Source organism: Helianthus annuus, chromosome 7 (assembly GCF_002127325.2).
Source record: "Helianthus annuus cultivar XRQ/B chromosome 7, HanXRQr2.0-SUNRISE, whole genome shotgun sequence".
Taxonomy (NCBI): Eukaryota; Viridiplantae; Streptophyta; class Magnoliopsida; order Asterales; family Asteraceae; genus Helianthus; species Helianthus annuus.
Genome location: NC_035439.2, coordinates 122,364,558 through 122,385,716, shown reverse-complemented (window position 1 = coordinate 122,385,716; position 21,159 = coordinate 122,364,558). Strand labels below are relative to the sequence as shown.

General features: G+C 31.8%; 1 long non-coding RNA gene across 3 annotated transcripts; it reads right to left on the bottom strand.

Moving 5' to 3' along the window:
- Positions 1-3,274: 3,274 nt before the first annotated feature.
- On the bottom strand, positions 3,275-8,245 carry LOC110885303. 3 transcript variants are annotated; one of them, XR_002562075.2, is made up of 7 exons: positions 6,988-8,245; positions 6,786-6,900; positions 6,560-6,696; positions 5,818-5,911; positions 5,198-5,377; positions 3,978-4,180; positions 3,275-3,508 (listed from the first exon to the last, which is right to left on the bottom strand). It is a non-coding gene; the product is annotated as an uncharacterized LOC110885303 (long non-coding RNA). The 3 variants fall into 3 exon arrangements; XR_002562076.2 differs by having other exon boundaries at positions 3,978-4,167; XR_002562079.2 differs by having other exon boundaries at positions 5,198-5,372.
- Positions 8,246-21,159: the final 12,914 nt, after the last annotated feature.

Sequence of the window (21,159 nt, the reverse complement as noted above, 5' to 3'; positions counted from 1 at the left end):
TTTTGGCAAATCGAACTATGATATTTTTTGAAATTTGAAAATCTTTGTTTTTTACAAATAAATTTTGTATTGTATTAATGATTCTTTTGTTTTGGTTTGGTTTTTTATTTATGTTTTTCTTTTTTCATGATTAACTAATAAATTTTATATTGCGTTAATTTTGAATCCATTAAAGATTATATAAATTTTTAGTGTGGGATATGTTTTTACGGAATATTGATTGTGTTTCTAAAAATAAATAGGTTTTAAATTTTTTTGAAACCGTTCCTTTTTAATTATTTGTTTTAGAAGTTTCTCCCGATATTATAACTTTGTTTCTATAAATAGTTTACCGTTTTAATTTTTAAAAAGCCTTCATATTTAATTTCCAGATATGGATCAGAGTAACAACTGTCCATATTTAAAGCTTATTGAGGAAGATGACCCATTATTTTTGGTATGTTTATTTGTTTTCTAATTATTTTTTTGTCATTGTTTTTTTCTTATTTTGTTAAATTTAATTACTATTCGTATTAGATTGTTAAACATTTTTTCCCTTATATGTAGTTCAAAGATGATTGGGATAAAAAAACGGAACCGAAAGGGAAAGCAAGTGTTCTTTCTGATGAAAATCAAAGTTCAAAGTTTTGTGTCAATTTACTAAATTATAGGAGTTTGTAATTAACTGAATTGTTTTACCTTTATTTTTTCATTTTCAAAGGTTAATGTTTTATGTTTCTTAGGATGATCCGAAGGGGAAATCAAATGTTTTTGTTGATGAAAATCTAACTTTAAAGGTTTTTGTTCACTTAGTTTAATTTTATCGTTTTTTTTTTTTGTGTTTTTTGATCCGGTATAATGATACTTTTCATCGTTTATGCTCTATAATTTTTAAGTTATTTTGTTTATTTTTTTTTGGCAATTGTTGGTGCAAACGTCTGTCGACTTCGTCTTGTATCGAGTCTAGTATTAGGATTGTTAGATCAGGGCGCGTTGTACGAGAAAATAGGTTGTTTTAGGGTGTAATTGATGTGATTTCGCTTGAGACGGTGATTCCGCTTGAAATGTCATATGATCCATTCAAGCGAAATCAGAATGTTTATGATTCCGCTTGAACTGTCATATGTGCCTTTCAAGCGGAACCCCATCTCCTATAAATAGCCTCTGGAGCGAAATCATATGTAACGGTTCTGATTTTACGGTACCGAGGTGCTGCTGAAGTGTTGTTTAATTGTAAACTGTTATTCATCAATATACAAGGCAATATTAAGTGAAACAAGCTGTTTTTCTACTCCGTTTCTAAGTTTCCGCCTCTGAAACGGATATGAGCTCTTCTGATTGACTCGTTTGGGTCACGACACGATCCTACATTTATGTTTCTTAGGATGATCCGAAGGGGAAATCAAATATTGTTGTTGATGAAAATCTAACTTTAAAGGTTTTTGTTCACTTAGTTTAATTTTATCTTTTTTTGGTGTTTTTTGATCCGGTATAATGATAGTTTTAATCGTTAATGCTAATCTCTATAATTTTTAAGTTATTTTGTTTATTTTTTTGGCAAATCTAACTATGATATTTTTTAAAATTTGAAAATCTTTGTTTTTTTACTAATAAATTTTGTATTGTATTAATATGTATTAATGATTCTTTTGTTTTGGTTTTTTATTTCTGTTTTTCCTTTTTCATGATTAACTAATAAATTTTATATTGTGTTAATTTTGAATCCATTAAAGACTAGTGCTAATACCCGCGAATTTCGCGGTGTTGGGAAATGATATGTTTTTTATTTTTTGAAAAAAAAATTACGTTTAAACTGATTATAAACATACTGTACGCATGGACTTATGGAAATCTGAAGTTGAACATTAAGAACACAATTCGAAAAGAAAAACAACTTAGTATATTAATACATGTTTGGGTACATTATACTAAATATGGGTGTCAATTCGTACCTAGAAAATTCCATTTAGTTAACAGATTAAATATAAAATTTCTTCTTACTTGAGCAAACCATTGAGCGGGTCAAAAAGAGCTTTAGTTTCAACAGACAACACATCAATTTGATTTCTAGTGCACAATACTTTTTTTCTTTTTGGCCTTGATCGTATGATGTATATATTTTAATGGACCCTTAAGCCGTCCTCTTTTTTGTGATGTATTTATATGGACGATATATTTTTTTTTATGTCGTAGAGTTTTTCTATGATATACTGAATGGTATATTCAAAGTACCCACTTACCTCCTATTTTCTTGGATAATGGAATCCTAAAATAATAATTGTTATATATGATATTAATGCTAATATCTGCAAACTTCGTGAGGGACAAATAATATGTATTTGAGGTATAGATTCGAAGAAAATTACATGATTATTCCTAGATGGAAATAAATATAGTGAATTGTAAAATTGTCATGACATTCCTTTGCTTAAACTTCTTGAGATGATCAACACTTTTATCACTCGTATAACTTGCTGAAAGCTTTTCATGTTGAATAAAAAAGCATATTGGTCAAACCATAAAGTCAAAATTGGAACTTTTGTGATGAACTTGCTACATGGGACATGTGTCCCCTAGTTATATATTTTTATTAGTATGAATAGATTTTCTTTTGAATTCATAGTTTTAAAACATGTTAGAAAGACTATATCACCAGATTCTAACAAAGCAGAGTCCAAGGCCAATTTCACCGTACCTAAAATTATTGAAAAGAATAAAAGATATATATACACAAAACTTACCGATCAATTATAAATGTGATCTTATAAAGAAGATTAAGTGTGTAATATTTCTTATAGTCTACTCTTTGACGGACCAACTTCTTTCAAGCGTCAAATTTAATAATCTTGCATTCGTTGTTGACCTATTAATCTAATATTTATGCTCTTTGGAGTTTCGTAACCAATAATCTTGCATTCGTTGTTGACCAATTAAAAAAACACTCATCGCCTAACAAAATATCTTTGACTTTAATCATATCATACCATCCAATAAGATTAAACCTATTGTAAACAATGTATACGAAAGAAAATATATTAGTAACAAATTAAAAAATGTAGTAAAAACTAAAATATAATTAACCAATACTCTCTCTACGTGGCTAAATAAATGATACATTGTGAAATGAAAAAAAACATCGTAAATATAATTTATAAATTTGTAAAACTTTCTTTGTTTACAATGTTGGAAGTTTTATTGTTCATTTTTATCACTATCTATGGTTAAAAGTTATACATCGTCAATACTTTTAAATCTTGAAAGTATCGCACAAAAGAGTGTTTGAAATAATGATGCTCGTATGTGGAATGTAAGAAGAATAGGATTCGTCATGCTAAATGATACAATCGAGGCTTGTTATAAACAAATATGATAAAATAATCTTTCCACTAATTAAGATACCTACAAAGTTATTAGCACACGCTTTGTAATGGACATTTTATAACTCACATCTTTCAGCTCCTTCCTTCTTTCCATCCACGTCCATTGATTCCTTGCTCTTTTTTCGTGGGAGATGCGCCACCCTTTAGTTCTGGAAAATAAAGATGTATCGCAAGTGTTACGGAATTTGGACCCTTATATGCCAGAGAGATTACACATGGACATGATGCTTTTAGAGTTTTATAATCTATGCATTAAAAATATTTTACTTTAAGGTTAAAATCCAATATATGATCCCTAATGGTTAAAATCCAGTATATGATACATAATGGTCTCCCGAGTAGCTTTTATGGCTATAGCAACTACGACACACACATGACAAATTTATATATATTCTAAGTACATAAGGTTAAACATGTTCAAATAAAGACAATCAAAATGATTGCAAGATTTATTTTTTACTAATTCTGATTATTGAAATGAAAATATTCACACAAAAACATTTAAAACACCCCCTAATAATACCCAAAATTTCTATAACTTATTGTATATCCACATCCTATGAACAAATAAATTGAAAGCCAAAACTATAAATGATCATAAAATAAGAAAAGACATACTCATTTCAAGAACCGAAGATACCAGCTGAAATTTGATGATTTTGTTAATTCCTAAAGCTTTCTCACTTACTTCCACCCAATTTTGCATTACTCCATTAATCTCCTCCACTCTTGTACATGGATTCACTCTTTTTCACCCTCTAACTTCTTCAATCTCCTCAAAAATTTCTCCTCTGCAACTCTCAAGAACCTGAATGTTGGAGCTTTAACAAAGCAAAATTAATAGATTATTGATCCTACTCTTATACTATGTTGTCAAAGACGCAAGGCGCAGGCCAGGCGCATCGGCCTCGCCCGGAGCCTAGGCGCAGGGCGCAAAAAAAGCGTGAGTTTTTTTTTAAGAAAAGCGCACATAGAGAAAAAAAATATAAAAAATATGTTATGCTTTGAAAATAAATAAGATTCCACATATAAAATAAAAAAAAAACTATTATATATGCCATTTAAGATCATGTAGCTAATAGTTAGTAGCAAAAGTTTAGGACTTATATGTTGTAAGTTTTGGGTGTGTGAATAAAAGTCTCAAAATGTGGTAAATACTTTGTCCCACATTAGTGTGGGAACAAAGTGAGTGGTTGTTTATAAGGTAAAGCCTTTACTACTCCATTGTAGCTTTATGACATGTTTTACCACAAGTCCTACCCGCGCGCAGGGGGGTGCAAAAATGAGTTTCTCAGCTTGAATTTGGTTGAGCTCATGCGTGCACGGACCTGCGGACACGAATGCAGCTCCGAAAAGCCCGTGTGAGCCAGTTTTTGCGCCTCAGGAGCATTTTTCAAAAAAATCCCATTTGCGCTTTTGACAACATAGCTCTTATATCTTCTTTTGTGTGGCTAACTATTGTTAACCTTTTCAAACAAAAAATCCTTCATCTTTACTTTTAACATGAAAATTTGACTTTTATATCACAAACAAATACACAAAATAATGAAGATCAATAACTTGATACGTACTGTAAGAAAATATTAAGTTGATAAGTATCGCTAAGAAAGTATTAAGTTAAGTTTGGTAGGGAGTGTGACTCGTATTTAAATATGATTTATTTGACTCTATATATTTTTAACTCGCTATCTAACCGGTCATCTTGCCATCTCTATTAAATTGAAATCATAAAGTTTCTTATGAAATGTTTCATATTATAAATAAAACCAATTACACTTATGCACACTAATATTAAGTGTAGATTTCAAATAGATATTAATGGCAAATTATTCAAATACCTCAAAGACGAAGCTTTGCAATATAAAGCTGTTGATTTAGGTCGCTGCTAACAGTATTGATCCGGAATGTGGGGTCTCACGGAGACAAATCTAACCATTCATTTGTTATTCAGTCCAACGAACGGGGTTTAATCCATATCTTCAAAGCAATAGTGCATTACCCGTGTGCCTATAACTTCACTTTAAATAGTGCATAATCAGATCAATAACTACTAATGGTTTACTTTAATTTCAGCTGAGACTATAGAATTTACATTACAACTTATTTTGTTCTAGGAAGGGCGAGCCTACCACTACATTTAAAACACTTATACCAGTAACAAAATTATAAATAATTTCTTTTAATATAGTTAATGTTGTACAAAATGTAAAAATAAAAACTTCAAATAATAAATATAAAGACAAAATGGCTTCACATGTTTGACTTTTGCCTTGATATATTTTATCTTTGTACAAAATACCTATAAATGCAATGATAATTGATTTCAAATAAAATGTGAAGAATAAATCAGCGAGTTAAACTACTTAACAGCTACTGAGTACCCGCAAATAACTAACATGATCACTAATTTGTTTTTAGAAATAGTTAACCGTTAATGAAAATCCCCAAATGATAGTACCTGGTACTGGGGATTCGAGATGGAATTTCAAATTCGAAATCAACTGGAAGCCTAAAAATCCATGGAAATGATCAAATAACCTGGTTAAGCGTACCTGTAGCATTACTTTTCTATGTAAAAATTAATTAAAAAGAACCCATATTGACCAGAGTAACCTAATTTAGCTGACCTAAATATTTTTTTTTCATCTCAAGTATATTCTGTTTTACTGATTCCAGATGTATAAACTAATGTGATTTCAACTTCTAGTTCAGAATCTAAACCGCTATCACATCTATGGAGCATGTAGATATGACAACTATTGCAATTAGAAAGTATATTTACATTTTTAACAAAATAAGAATTTAAGCAAAAGGTATTCTGATTAGGTATTGATTGTGCAATAGGTATTGGTACCTTTGAGTATAACCCGTTTGATGTAAAGGATTTCAGTGATAATTATCACATGATTCACCAGTAATTTTCTAATCATGTTTAATGGGTTAGGTACATCACTATTGGGTTGGTAATATTTGAAGTTGATGCTTCTAATCATGTTTAACCCTACCCCGATCACACACTTCTTCCCATCCATTCAAGAATGCAAGACAAATGAATATGGTGATCAGATTTGGTGATTATTTTTGGATTTATTCATCATATTCTTCACATTCTAAAAAACATAAGTACGTGCTAATGTCGTCTCAAAGGAGTAGTCTTGACAATTAAAAATGGATAAAAAAGAGGTTCACTAATCACTAACCATCAAGTCAAATGACCATAGGCGGTATTTGTTTTCTGTTAACCGGCCTGCACAAGTATGGTTTGCACATATTGATGATTTTTGCAGCCCATTTATTGCTTATTTTCTTCCTGCTCAGAAGCTTATGCCAGCCTTTTCTAAAAAAGTAACATTATCAGAATTAGCATATTACACCTAGTGATAGCCAGTCGTTTGTGTACAGTCCCAAACCAGAATTATGTAATACCTTAAGGGCTGCATTTTCAGCAATAAGGTGCTCATAATCATTCCTAGTGTGACCCACTTCTGTTTTAGGAGAAGCATTTTCTTCGGTTAAAGTCTCAATCGCTATTCAGTCAAGACTGTATAAAATGACATCCAGATTACACACACGTACATTGAAAAGATAAAAAGTGAAATATAGAATATTATATATTTAGTTGACAAACCTGACTAAAAATGTGCTCATATGAGCCAAAACGACAACTGGCGCAAGGTATAAGGCTGCTGATGTTGAGGTCCATTGCCACTTTGTATCTAAGGACATTGATCGATTTGGTGTTGTATCTAACGACAAATAGGATCAACTACCAACTTGGCCATAACACTGTTATACAATCTTGATAATTATAGATCATGTTTAAACGGTTCACATAACTAAACGTTTTCTCCTTTCACGATTGATCATTTTCAATTATACAATTCATTAAATGTTTTCTCTATCCACCATTGATCCTTTTTCAATTGTACAGTTCATTAAGCTACCTGAATGTAAACTAAAACACAAAATAGAACATAACCTTATAGTTTAGAAAGGGGATGACTTTCTTCCACATAAACATATATAAAAACTTCAACAATGGCATCCCAGATTCCCAGTTCAACAACACATACCTCATTTGAGCAAAAGCATCTATAAACTTACCCAGATTGTAAAAGCTTCTCCGCATACTGTTTATATAAATCATTCCTTTCCGACTGCCTATACGAACCATAATCACCACCATTTCCAGGACATATACAATCAAATCAACAACAGTCATCATGGTTGTAAGAATCGTAGCTAGCCTCCGATTAATCGCTAATCAGAGCCGGTTCATAGAGCAACAATCAAAAAATAGGAAAATTTTATCAAAAAATCAACAATATGTGAAAGAACAAACAAATCTGGATCCTACCTGATGTTGAAGTGAAACGATTAAGGAATCCAAAGTAATGATGAGAATAAAAAGATCGGATAATAATATCGAAAGATTGACAAATCAAAACAGAAAAGAAATTAAATCAACATCAAGAATGATGAATAAGATTGAAAACTTAAGATTGGATCAACATAGAAAACCTAAGATTACCTTGCTGTTAGCCGATTGAGAATGAGATGTGAAACCCTAAAAATTTTTTCCTTCAATATCAAAAACTTGATTCATTTGGATCTATATCTGATTGATATAAAATGAAGATGAATAACATGGGAAGATCAAGATTGAGTAATAATATGGAACAACTGAGAAATCAGTACACACAAAATAAGTAATCAAGCATGAAGAATCATCAATATATATTGCAAAATTTATGTCGGATACAAAGAACATATTCGATTTACCTTATCAAACGTTTGAGATTGAGAGAGGAAGCTTGGAGAAGAATGAGAGAGGAAGCTTGGAGAAGAAGCTGAATGTTGGAAACCCTAGTATGCGAATGAAAGGTCGGGAAAGTTGAATGGGAAAGTTAGATTGGTTTCTTCTCTTAAATATGGACCGAAGTTTGAGGACCCGTATTACTTGCTGGATCCCGTGTCGGGTTAATTCAAGGGAGATGAGGAGAATCAATATTTTGGCGGGAAAATGACCTTTAGAGGCCCTAGGAGGAGGACATGTGTCTCCTAATTAAGGCTTTTATTAGATTGTATAGATTATGTAAATTTTTAGTGTGTGATATGTTTTACGGAATATTGATTGTGTTTCTAAAAATAAATAGGTTTTAAACTTTTTGAAACCGTTCCTTTTTAATTATTTGTTTTAGAAGTTTCTCCCGACATTATAAGTTTGTTTCAATAAATAATTTACCGTTTTAATTTTTAAAAAGCCTTCATATTTAATTTCCAGATATGATCAGAATAACAACTGTCCTTCATTATTAAAGCTTATTGAGGAAGATGACCCATTATTTTTGGTATGTTTATTTGTTTTCTAATTACTTTTTTTGTCATTGTTTTTTTTTTCTTATTTTGTTAAATTTAATTACTATTCATATTAGATTGTTAAACATTTTTTTCTCTTATATGTAGTTCAAAGACGATTGGGATAAAAAACTGAACCGAAAGGGTAATCAAGTGTTCTTTGTGTTGAAAATCAAAGTTCAAAGGTTTGTGTTCATTTACTAAATTATTGGAGTTTGTAATTAACTGAATTGTTTTACCTTTATTTTTTCATTTTCAAAGGTTAATGTTTTATGTCTCCTAGGATGATCCGAAGGGGAAATCAAACGTTGTTGTTGATGAAAATCTAACTTTAAAGGTTTTTGTTCACTTAGTTTAATTTTATAGTCTTTTTTGGTGTTTTTTGATCGGGTATAATGATAGTTTTCATCGATTATGCTAATCTCTATAATTTTTAAGTTATTTTGTTTATTTTTTTGGCAAATCTAACAATGATATTTTTTGAAATTTGAAAATCTTTGTTTTTTTACTAATAAATTTTGTATTTTATTAATATGTATTAATGATTCTTTCGTTTTGGTTTTTTATTTATGTTTTTCTTTTTTCATGATTAACTAATAAATTTTATATTGTGTTAATTTAGAATCCATTAAATATTATGTAAATTTTTAGTGTGTGATATGTTTTTACGGAATATTGATTGTGTTTCTAAAACTAAATAGGTTTTAAATTTTTTTGAAACCGTTCCTTTTTAATTATTTGTTTTAGAATTTTCTCCCGATATTATAAGTTTGTTTCTATAAATAGTTTACCCTTCTAATTTTTAAAAAGCCTTCATATTTAATTTCCAGATATGGACCAGAGTAACAACTGTCCTTCATTTTTAAAGCTTATTAAGGAAGATGACCCATTATTTTTGGTAAGTTTATTTGTTTTCTAATTATTTTTTTTGTCATTGTGTTTTTTTTGTTAAATTTAATTACTATTCGTATTAGATTGTTAAACATTTTTTGCCCTTATATGTAGTTCAAATATGATTGGGATAAAAAAACTGAACCGAAAGGGAAAGCAAGTGTTCTTTGTGATGAAAATCAAAGTTCAAATGTTTGTGTTCATTTACTACATTATAGGAGTTTGTAATTAACTGAATTGTTTTACCTTTATTTTTTCATTTTTAAAGGTTAATGTTTTATGTTTCTTAGGATGATCTGAAAGGGAAATCAAATGTTGTTGTTGATAAAAATATAACTTTAAAGGTTTTTGTTCACTTAGTTTAATTTTATCTTTTTTTTTTGTTGTTTTTTTGAACCGGTATAATGATAGTTTTCATCGTTTATGCTAATCTCTATATTTTTTAAGTTATTTTGTTTTTTTTTTTGGCAAATCTAACTATGATATTTTTTGAAATTTGAAAATCTTTTTTTTTACTAATAAATTTTGTATTGTATTAATATGTATTAATGATTCTTTTGTTTTGGTTTTTATTTCTGTTTTTCTTTTTTCATGATTAACTAATAAATTTTATATTGTGTTAATTTTGAATCCATTAAAGATTATGTAAATTTTTAATGAGTGATATGTTTTACGGAATATTGATTGTGTTTCTAAAAATAAATAGGTTTTAATTTTTTTTGAAACCGTTCCTTTTTAATTATTTGTTTTAGAAGTTTCTCCCGATATTATTAGTTTGTTTCTATAAATAATTTACCATTTTAATTTTTAAAAAGCTTTCATATTTAATTTCCAGATATGGATCAGAGTAACAATTGTCCTTCTTTCTTAAAGCTTATTGAGGAAGATCACCCATTATTTTTGGTATGTTTATTTGTTTTCTAATTATTATTTTTTTGTCATTGTTTTTTTTCTTATTTTGTTAAATTTAATTACTATTCGTATTAGATTGTTAAATATTTTTTTCCCTTATATGTAGTTCAAAGATGATTGGGATAAAAAAACTGAACCGAAAGGGTAAGCAAGTGTTCTTTGTGATGAAAATCAAAGTTCAAAGGTTTGTGTTCATTTACTAAATTATAGTGGTTTGTAATTAACTGAAATGTTTTACCTTTATTTTTTTCATTTTCAAAGGTTAATGTTTTATGTTTCTTAGGATGATCCGAAGGGGAAATCAAATGTTGTTGTTGATGAAAATCTAACTTTAAAGGTTTTTATTCACTTAGTGTTATAAACCAGACATTTTAGGCCCAACCCAATACTTATGGGTTTTAAGGTTTACACTTGTGTTTACTATATATTGTAATGTTGAATAGAATGAATGTGAAGAATTCAGTTTATCTCTATTTGTCTTTGGTTTTTATCACGTTATCAGCACGAATTGACTCTTCACGAAAAAATTACCAGGCGTTCTTCAACATCAGGAATTCATCAACATCACTTTTGGATTCAGATAATTGCCGCTCATCAAATCCGGGTACACTATAAATTTTTCTAGCAATTTTTCGTTTGGACTTTAGAACATATTAGGACTGCCCTGTTTTTGTGATTTAGGACAGAAACGAAATCGAAAATATCACAATCCATTAACGTTTTTTTAGAATCGAATACACAATATCCAAATCACATTTTTTTTTCGTTAGTCTCTGTTTGTTGTTTCAAAACTGCAAAAGGTCAAACTCCTTTCATTAAAGTCTCAACAAAAAAAACAAGAACGAGAACCCTTATCAAACATCTAAGATAAGAGACGGCCAGACCTAAGATTCGCAGAGTGCCCTCATTTTTTTAAGCATTTGTAGGCCCTTCCTTTTACTTCAAATTATCAATTTTTCCAAACCCAAAAGGCTATAAGCACCAAACACCGGATCGCTTTCATGCGGATATTTTTCTAGACAAGATTGTCCTGCCACGAAAATACCCTACTTTTAAGGATTTGCAGAAAGTTTTATATTAATCTAGGTTTAGTATACTGAAAACTAAACTCCTTTAAATAACACATACATACATATGAATTTAACATTGATTAATACACGTAGCCTACTAACACAATTATCACCGGCCACGGTTCCTACCGTCGCGCATAACAATCTCTTACCCGAAAATCTTCCCCCGGCGATTCAACTCACCGGTTAACCGACGCTACAATCATCCTCCTCATCATCATCATCGATGTCAGTTCGGCACATTCACCGGCAGCGACGATGCCGATCTCCGGCTGCTTAACCATCGCCGGAGATGACGGTTCTTTGGAGATCCGGTGGGTTCTTAGAGCAGATTCAATAAAATCACGGTTGATCGACTTCTAGATCTGCTCAAACCCTCCTCCACCACATCGCGACATGAAGTTGTGGTCCGATGACGGAGTCGCCGGAACTCCGGTGGTCTTTTATTCGCAGGGTTTACTCAATAATCGTAGCCATACATTTGGGATGTGAATCTGATGATTTTTTTTTCATTTACTATGTTATCATGGAATATAGCTGGATAAATGATATTGTAAAGATTCCTTACAACTTTTAATTAATGAGTTTATTATATACGTTAATAATTAATAAAATTTAAAGTTTAAAATATAGATATGGAGGCAGAATATTATGTGGATATTTTGTTTTGCGCTAATATTTTGGGTGGTAGATGTTTAGATAACAGTAATTGATTATACATCATAAATGATAAATCATACACCCATTTAAATTCTGAAAATGAAAATCATTCTAAAAGAGTTCTTTGAAAATGCACCAATTCCGATATAAAGGAACCCAACGAGAAAACGTGTTAAAAAGAATTATTATATAATATCAACAAATTTGGTGTGATCTTATTTTTAATAAAAAAAAATAATAATACAAACTCATCACTACACATGAAAATTGTCTTCTTGAGTAGAACCCGAAGTTCTAATTATAAAGAACCCGAAGTTCTTCTATAGTATCCATTATATAAAAAGCTAAAGCTATGGCATTCCTTCGTCATCATCTTGACGAAGACCTGAAGAGGGAATACCTTACTGTCAAGGACCCTCTCGAGTTATGGAAAAACATTCAAGAAGGATTTGACCACCTGAAGTTGGTCTTACTCTCTAAAAACTCACTATGAATGGGTTCATTTAATTCATTTAAAACCTAGTGATGTTTGATTCAAAATTGTATGATGTTTTTATCATACTGAAACATGCAATTTCTTATATTTAACGTGTTTTATTATTTCCAGAAGAAATATGTATACCAGCTCCAGCAGAGCTATTATTGGTGATGAATGTCTGGTAGATAGCGGTAGTACTAACACTATTCTGAAAGATATTAAATTTTTCTCTGAGTTAGTACTATATCTGGTGTCAGTAACCTTATCGAAGGCTCCGGCAGAGCACACATAACATTATCTTCGGGTACCAAATTAACTATTGATAATGCATTATATTCTAGTAAATCCAGAAGAAATTTACTTAGCTTTAAAGATATTCAAAAAAAATGGTTACCACCTAAAAAAAATATCTGAAAATAATATTGAATATCTTCAAATTACTTCAAACAAAAATGACCAAGAAACAATTGTTGAACAATTAGAAGCCTTATCCTCTGGATTATATTGTACTAATATCAATCCTATCGAATCATACATGGTGAGTAACCAAAAGTTAATAGATAAAGACACATTCAATATATGGCATGACCGTCTAGGTCACCCTTGTAGCATAATGATAAGATGAATAATCAAAACTGCAACTGGGCACCCTCTCAAAAGAAAAAAAAAAAACTTAAAAGTTTTGCTACCACAAGACTTATCATGTGCAACATGCTCTCTGGGCAAACTTATAACTCGGCCCTCACAAACTAAATTGATACATGAAACCCCATTTTTTTTAGAAAGAATCCAAGGGGATATTTGTGGGCCTATTCATCCTCCGTGTGGACCATTCCGCTATTTCTTGGTCTTAATAGACGCATCCTCAAGGTGGTCACATGTGAGCCTTTTAGCTACTCGAAATGTAGCATTTGCCCGACTTTTAGCTCAAATCATACAATTGAGAGCCAATTTCCCCGATAATCAAATTAAAAACATCCGGATTGATAATGCAGGAGAGTTTACATCTCAAGCTTTTAATGACTATTGTATGTCAATTGGGATAAATGTTGAACATTCAGTACCTCATGTTCACATACAAAACGGTTTAGCTGAATCTCTGATTAAACGATTACAAATAATCGCTAGACCACTCTTAATGAGATGTAAATTACCATCTTCTGCATGGGGTCATGCTATTTTGCATGCCGCTGCACTGATTAGATTGAGACTAACTGCTGATCGCGAATACTCCCCATTGCAACTGGTCTCCGGACGAGAACCAAGTTTGTCCCACCTTAGAATTTTTGGTTGTGCGGTATATGTACCAATACCGCCACCACAACGCACTACAATGGGACCCCAAAGAAGACTGGGTTTCTATATTGGTTTTAACTCCTCGTCCATAATTAAGTATTTAGAACTAATGACGGGAGACATGTTTACAGCATGGTATGCTGACTGTCATTTTGATGAAACAATGTTCCCAGTCTTAGGGAGAGATACAGACAAAGAAAGACTGGTAACACAAGAAATAACGTGGAACGCATCATCGCTATCAAATCTCGACCCCCGAAGTGGTCAATGTGAATATGAAGTCCAAAAGATTATACATTTGCAAAGAATAGCGAATGAATTACCAGATGCATTCACAGACACGAATAGAGTGACAAAGTCACATGTACCAGCATCAAATGCACCTGCTCAAATTGAAGTAATCCCAAAAGCGATTACTATACAACGAAAGCGTGGGAGACCAACCGGTTCCAAAGACAAAACCCCACGGAAACGAAAAGAGCAAAGTAACGCAGTTGGTGAAAATTCACAAAATATTATAAGTGAAACCCCGGTAGAGGTAAATGTCCCAGAAGAGACAACTATGAATCCAGAGGAAAATGAAGTTTCAGAAGAAACACCGGTACCGAATGAAAATGAGATCTCTATTAATTATGTACAAGATAATACAATGTGGAACCGAAATAAAACACGTGTTGATGATATATTCGCATATGCTATAACAACGGATGTAATCAATGAAAATGATTACGTACCTAAAACTTTAGATGAGTGCATGCATAGAAATGATTGGCCAGGATGGCAAGAAGCCATAAATGCCGAATTAAGTTCACTCGAAAAGCGACATGTTTTCAGACCTGTAGTCCAAACGCCCATAGACATCAAACCAGTAGGTTATAAATGGGTGTTTGCAATAAAGAGAAATGAAAAGAATGAGATTGTACGATATAAGGCTCGACTTGTAGCATAAGGGTTTTCCCAAATCCCAGGAGTTGATTATGAGGAAAGTATTCCCCTGTAGTGGATGCGATAACCCTTAGGTTCCTAATCGGCCTCACAATCTCTGAAGGACTTCATATGAGATTAATGGATGTCGTCACCGCGTACTTGTACGGGACACTTGAAAATGACATCTACATGAAAATCCCTAAAGGATTAAAATTGCCTGAAGCATTAAAATCAACACCTCGAGATATGTGTTCTATAAAGCTCCAAAGATCTTTATATGGTCTCAAACAATTTGGTCGTATGTGGTACAATCGACTTAGTGAATATCTCGAAAAGGAAAGATACAAGTCTGATGTAATCAGTCCATGTGTCTTTATAAAACGATCACTCTCAAATTTCACTATAATAGCAGTCTATGTTGACGATATCAACATCATCGGATCTCCTGAAGAGATAGAGAAAGCTACTCAGTTGTTAAAGAAGGAATTTGAGATGAAAGATCTTGGTATGACGAAATTATGTATCGGACTACAATTTGAGTATCTGTGCAATGGCACGTTTGTCCATCAATCAAACTACATCCAGAAGACGTTAGTACGTTTCAATATGGATGAAGCACATCCGTTTAGCGTACCTATGGTTGTCCGACCGCTAGATCCACACAAGGATCCTTATCGCCCTCAAGAAGAAGGCGAAGATGTACTTGGTCCAGAAGTACCGTACTTAAGCGCGATCGGTGCCCTTATGTATCTCGTAAATAACACAAGACTTGACATTGCATTTGTAGTACATGTACTAGCGAGATACAGTTCGAATCCAACACGTAGACACTGGAATGGTGTAAAACATATATTCCGGTATATTTGCGGGACACAAGACTTAGGTCTTTTCTATCAAAAAGATCAAAAGTCCCAGCTTGTTGGGTATGCTGATGCCGGATATCTATCAGATCCTCACAAAGCAAAATCTCAGACAGGTTATGTATTTACATATGGTGGCACAACAATTTCTTGGAAGTCAACTAAGCAAACATTTACATCAATGTCATCAAATCATGCCGAATTGATAGCACTATATGATGCTGGTCGAGAATGCATGTGGTTGAGATCAATGATTAATCACATACAACAAGCATGCAGATTAGAACAGATCAAGAAGGAGCCGACAATTATTTATGAAGACAACGCTGCTTGTATAGCTCAGATCAGAGAAGGTTACATCAAGGGTGATCGAACAAAACACATCTCACCAAAGTTCTTCTCAACATATGACTTGCATAAAAAAGGGGAAATTGATGTTTGCCAGATCAAGTCAAGTGAAAATTTAGCTGACCTGTTCACAAAATCTTTACCAAGAAGCAGTTTCGAGCAACTATCACACAAGATCGGTCTCCGTAGATTGAAAGATGTTTGTTGAATTCAGGGGGAGAATTATACACACTGTACTCTTTTTCCCTTAACTAAGTTTTGTCCCAATGGATTTTATTAGTAAGGTTTTTAATGAGGCAGTACAACTGATCCAGTAGTATCAGTTTATTTATTCAGGTCCTGAAGTACCTATTTAACATCATCCTGAAGTATGTTGTTAAACTGTGTATAATTCTAAATGTCTGAGGGGGAGTGTTATAAACCAGACATTTTAGGCCCAACCCAATACTTATGGGTTTTAGGGTTTACACTTGTGTTTACCTATATATTGTAATGTTGAATAGAATGAATGTGAAGAATTCAGTTTATCTCTATTTGTCTTTGGTTTTTATCACTTAGTTTAATTTTATAGTTTTTTTTTTGTGTTTTTGGATCCGGTATAATGATAGTTTTCATCGTTTATGCTAATCTCTATAATTTTTAAGTTATTTTGTTTATTTTTTTTTGGCAAATCTAACTATGATAATTTTTGAAATTTGAAAATTTTTGTTTTTTTACTAATAAATTTTGTATTGTATTAATATGTATTAATGATTCTTTTGTTTTGGTTTTTTATTTCTGTTTTTCCTTTTTCATGATTAACTAATAAATTTTATATAGTGTTAATTTTGAATACATTAAATATTATGTAAATTTTTAGGGTGTGATATGTTTTTACTGAATATTATTTGTGTTTCTAAAAATAAATAGGTTTTAATTTTTTTGAAACCGTTTCTTTTTAATTATTAGTTTTAGAAGTTTCTCCCGATATTATAAGTTTGTTTCTATAAATAGTTTACCGTTTTAATTTTTAAAAAGCCTTCATATTTAATTTCCAGATACGGATCAGAGTAACAACTGTTCTTCATTTTTAAAGCTTATTTAGGAAGATGACCCATTATTTTTTGCATGTTTATTTGTTTCTAATTATTTTTTTTGTCATTGTTTTTTTTCTTCTTTTGTTAAATTTAATTACTATTCGTATTAGATTGTTAAACATTTTTTCCCTTATATGTAGTTCAAAGAGGATTGGGATAAAAAAAACTGAACCGAAAGGAAAGCAAGTGTTCTTTTGTGATGAAAATCAAAGTTCAAAGGTTTGTGTTCATTTACTAAATTATAGGAGTTTGTAATTAACTGAATTGTTTTACCTTTATTTTTTCATTTTCAAAGGTTAATATTTTATGTTTCTTAGGATGATCCGAAGGGGAAATCAAATGTTGTTGTTGATGAAAATCTAACTTTAAAGGTTTTTTTCACTTAGTTAATTATAGTTTTATCAATTTAAGTGTATTACTTTACATTTTTTTATTTATATGTTTACCTTTTTTCAGGTCAAAATCAAGTTTGAGATGGATCTAGACAAATTTTTGATACCGAAGAATAAATCCCATGTATACATGTTACTTAAGTATTATATAATGCAATTCCATTAAATAACTAGATCATTCCACTTATTCTGCAGGTATATAATCAAGATTTGATTTTTATGTATTTTAAATCTTTAATCGCAATATTTTTGATCATTTATATGTATTTTTTTGTGTTGTTGATGATTATTTAAGTTTGTCCGATTATAATGATTATGAATGGATCTATTCTTTGATGTGGAGGAGGTAGGGGTTCAGGTACTACAAGTTGTAAGGGGGTCTACGGTGAGGCCAAGTTTAGACACGAACAATCTTATAAAGTTGTTTCACGGTTTTCGATTCGTTGAAACTCGAGCTTAATCGATTGGAAATTGAAGTCACAGGTGATTAATGCAAAATCATTTGTTGGATTAATTGAATCTTTTTTGTTTTTGAATGTTGATATTGTTTGTTCTTCTTCAGATTATGATCGAGAACCAAGCGAATCACTATCTTAGATAGATTTGAAATTAAATGTCTACATAAGAAAAAAATGATTGAAAACTATAACTTTAATGCCATTGTGGGTTTTTACTGGTTAATGACCTTCGAAGTTGCTCAACTGCTCATTTAATTAGTTGATGGTTGCATAGGTGTTCATGTGTTTTCCATTGAGTAATGTATATTAATGTTTCACAGATTATTTTTTTAACGAACTGAGCCATCTGGGTTGGATTTGTAGTTTACTTTTTTCCATGTTTATATATTAGTGTTAGTTGGTTTTGTTTTTTGTTGTAGCTGATGTAGGTGTCATTGTATCATAATATAAGAATCCAAACATGTATTTTTTTTGTTGATATTTTTTGTTGTGATGTGGGTGGGGCAAGGTTGGGAATAGGCATGAGTCGGGTCAAAATAGTTTGATTTAGAGTGTAGAGTGACAGTGAGGTATTGTCTATACGTATATACAAATTTTAAAAAAATAATCCGTTATACTAAAAAAATATACATGATTAATATACATTCTTGCTTTTGTATGTTTTTATGGCTCTTTACAATAAGAAAAAGTTTAAGAAACCGAATTAAAAATTTATGGTGGAGAAAATGGAAAGATGATACTGTGACACCCTGACTTTTGCGGAAGCGTGGTTATTTGGTGTGGCTTCTTAATACCATAGCAAACAATCATAACAATGCTATATGTAACATTTCCAAAATTTTTATTTATATATATAAAAATTTATGTTATTAAAAGGATGCATCATGGGTAAGTGACCAATGGAAATATGAGGTATTTTGGGCAAGCGTATGAACCATTTAATAATTAAATTATAAAAATACATTATATTTGAACCTACTCCATTTTTAATGAAACTCGGTTCAAAATGTAGATAAAAATATGATCGTCCTAATGGCATATTCATTATTTTATAAAACGTCATATTTTAGAAGTTATAAGCGCCAAATGAGTGAACCAGTTAAATTAATTATAATATATAAATAAATAATAATAAAATAATAAAACTTTACATTGGAAATTTAAAAGGTGCACGTGTGTTAGTGTGTGTGTACAATCAAAAGATTAAATAAAATCAAAAGAAACAATTAAAACAAATGTATACGTATATGGTAGGGCACGTGGAGCTTGTCTTAGCTTCTAAGATTGAAAACCCCAAGTATAAATAAGATCAGTGCACACCATCAAAAATTTGTTTAGTGCTTTTCTTCCTTTCGCTATGTCACCTTTTCATTCAAATCTATATTTATAAATTCTAGAACCCTACTCTATTTTAAGTATTTTAACCTTTGATCACTGATGCCCTGTCAGACTGACGTAGGATCCCGTAACGTATGTCAAGGTTCTGCCTAAATTCGTTGGGGTTCTGTCTCGTGACGTAGGGCAAAGTAGAATTGGGTTACTATACTTAATGTGAGTAAACTATATATTCTATTAAATAATCCAGGAGTTGTACCCAAAATATAACAACCCTCCTAAAAGACCCTTGACACCCCTACAATTCCTAAAATATACCCCATATGCGATAAACGAACCTGTATACCTTTTATATTAATAAAAATCAAATAAAATAAAAATTATGGATCTCTCGCGGGGCGCGTAAGCCACCCTCTTGGACTTACGCGGGCCGCGAGAGCAAGGAGGCCAGACCGCACCAGAGCACGCCACGTGTCCGACGCGTGTGGGGTCTAGGGCTGACTCAACAACCCTATACCGGGACACGTAGTCTCTGGCGGGCCGCGTAGACCCAAGCCAAACCTTACGCGGGCTGTGTAGAACTCGATTTCAGGCCCTATAAAGTGGGAGCTTGGGCTTCAGTCTCAATTCGCTCACATCTTTCACTCTCACTCGAATTTCTGAATAGTAGAAGTGATACTCGGGTATAATATCCCCCTAATTAGCGAAGCTCTGCCTCGTTGTAAGTATCATAAACCCTGGATACGTATTAGATACTCTGCCCGATTGATCTAGGATTCCGTAACGACTGTTGTGGTTCTGCCCGACGTAGTCGTTGGAATGCCGTCTCGGGGAGGGTATTACTAATGTTAAAATGGGTTATTATACTAACGCGTGTGCATTATTTATTCAACTAGATTATAGCCAGGAAGCCACAAAGGAAATACCTATAATAACAATGTGAGTGATCCTTCTTTTTATGTACTCATTTTTGTGAGTTGATCCACTTTTTGTTAAATGTTTTTACAAAACCTTACATACTTTTCCACGCGAATAACAGTTATTGAGTATTTGTAAGAATACAATTATCGTGCGTATGTTGGGGTTTTGTATACAAAATTTGTTATCTCCTGGTTAAGGAATAACATTTCCACAAGTCCGGTCTGACAGTACCAACGGGTGATAATTGGTATAACTTGGAAACAAATGTAATTGCGGGATCGCCCTCAATACTGTTCACTGTGACTTTTTATTTAAACTTGATTAAACTGGGATTCACTCACCAGTATTTCTTGCTGATAAAATGTTTTAAACACGTGTTTCAGGTAACTTAGTATTAAGCGAATAAAAGCCAGCTGGAGAGCACTGAAGGCTTGGAAAAGTGGCAATAAAGTTACCTAAAATAAAATAGATGTTTTATTAAATAAAATAAGATTTATTCCCATGAAAACATGTGTACTACAAAACTTGGGTTTTTTCCCATGTAATTGTATTTATAAAATATGGTGGTTTACTCTGATAAAATATTTCCTAACTAGGGTCCTGATGAAAATTCCGCTGCCAAATTGGACAATAACGTGATACCACCGAAACTGGCTCGCGACCGCCCGTTCCCGGGTTTGTACCAGGGGGACGGGGGTTGTGACACTATATGATAAAAAACACAAGATGTTTATCCATTAACAAAGTTTAGAAAATACCACAACACCATTGTTTGAAAACACCAATACCGAATTAAGTTACAAACCATGACGTGTTTA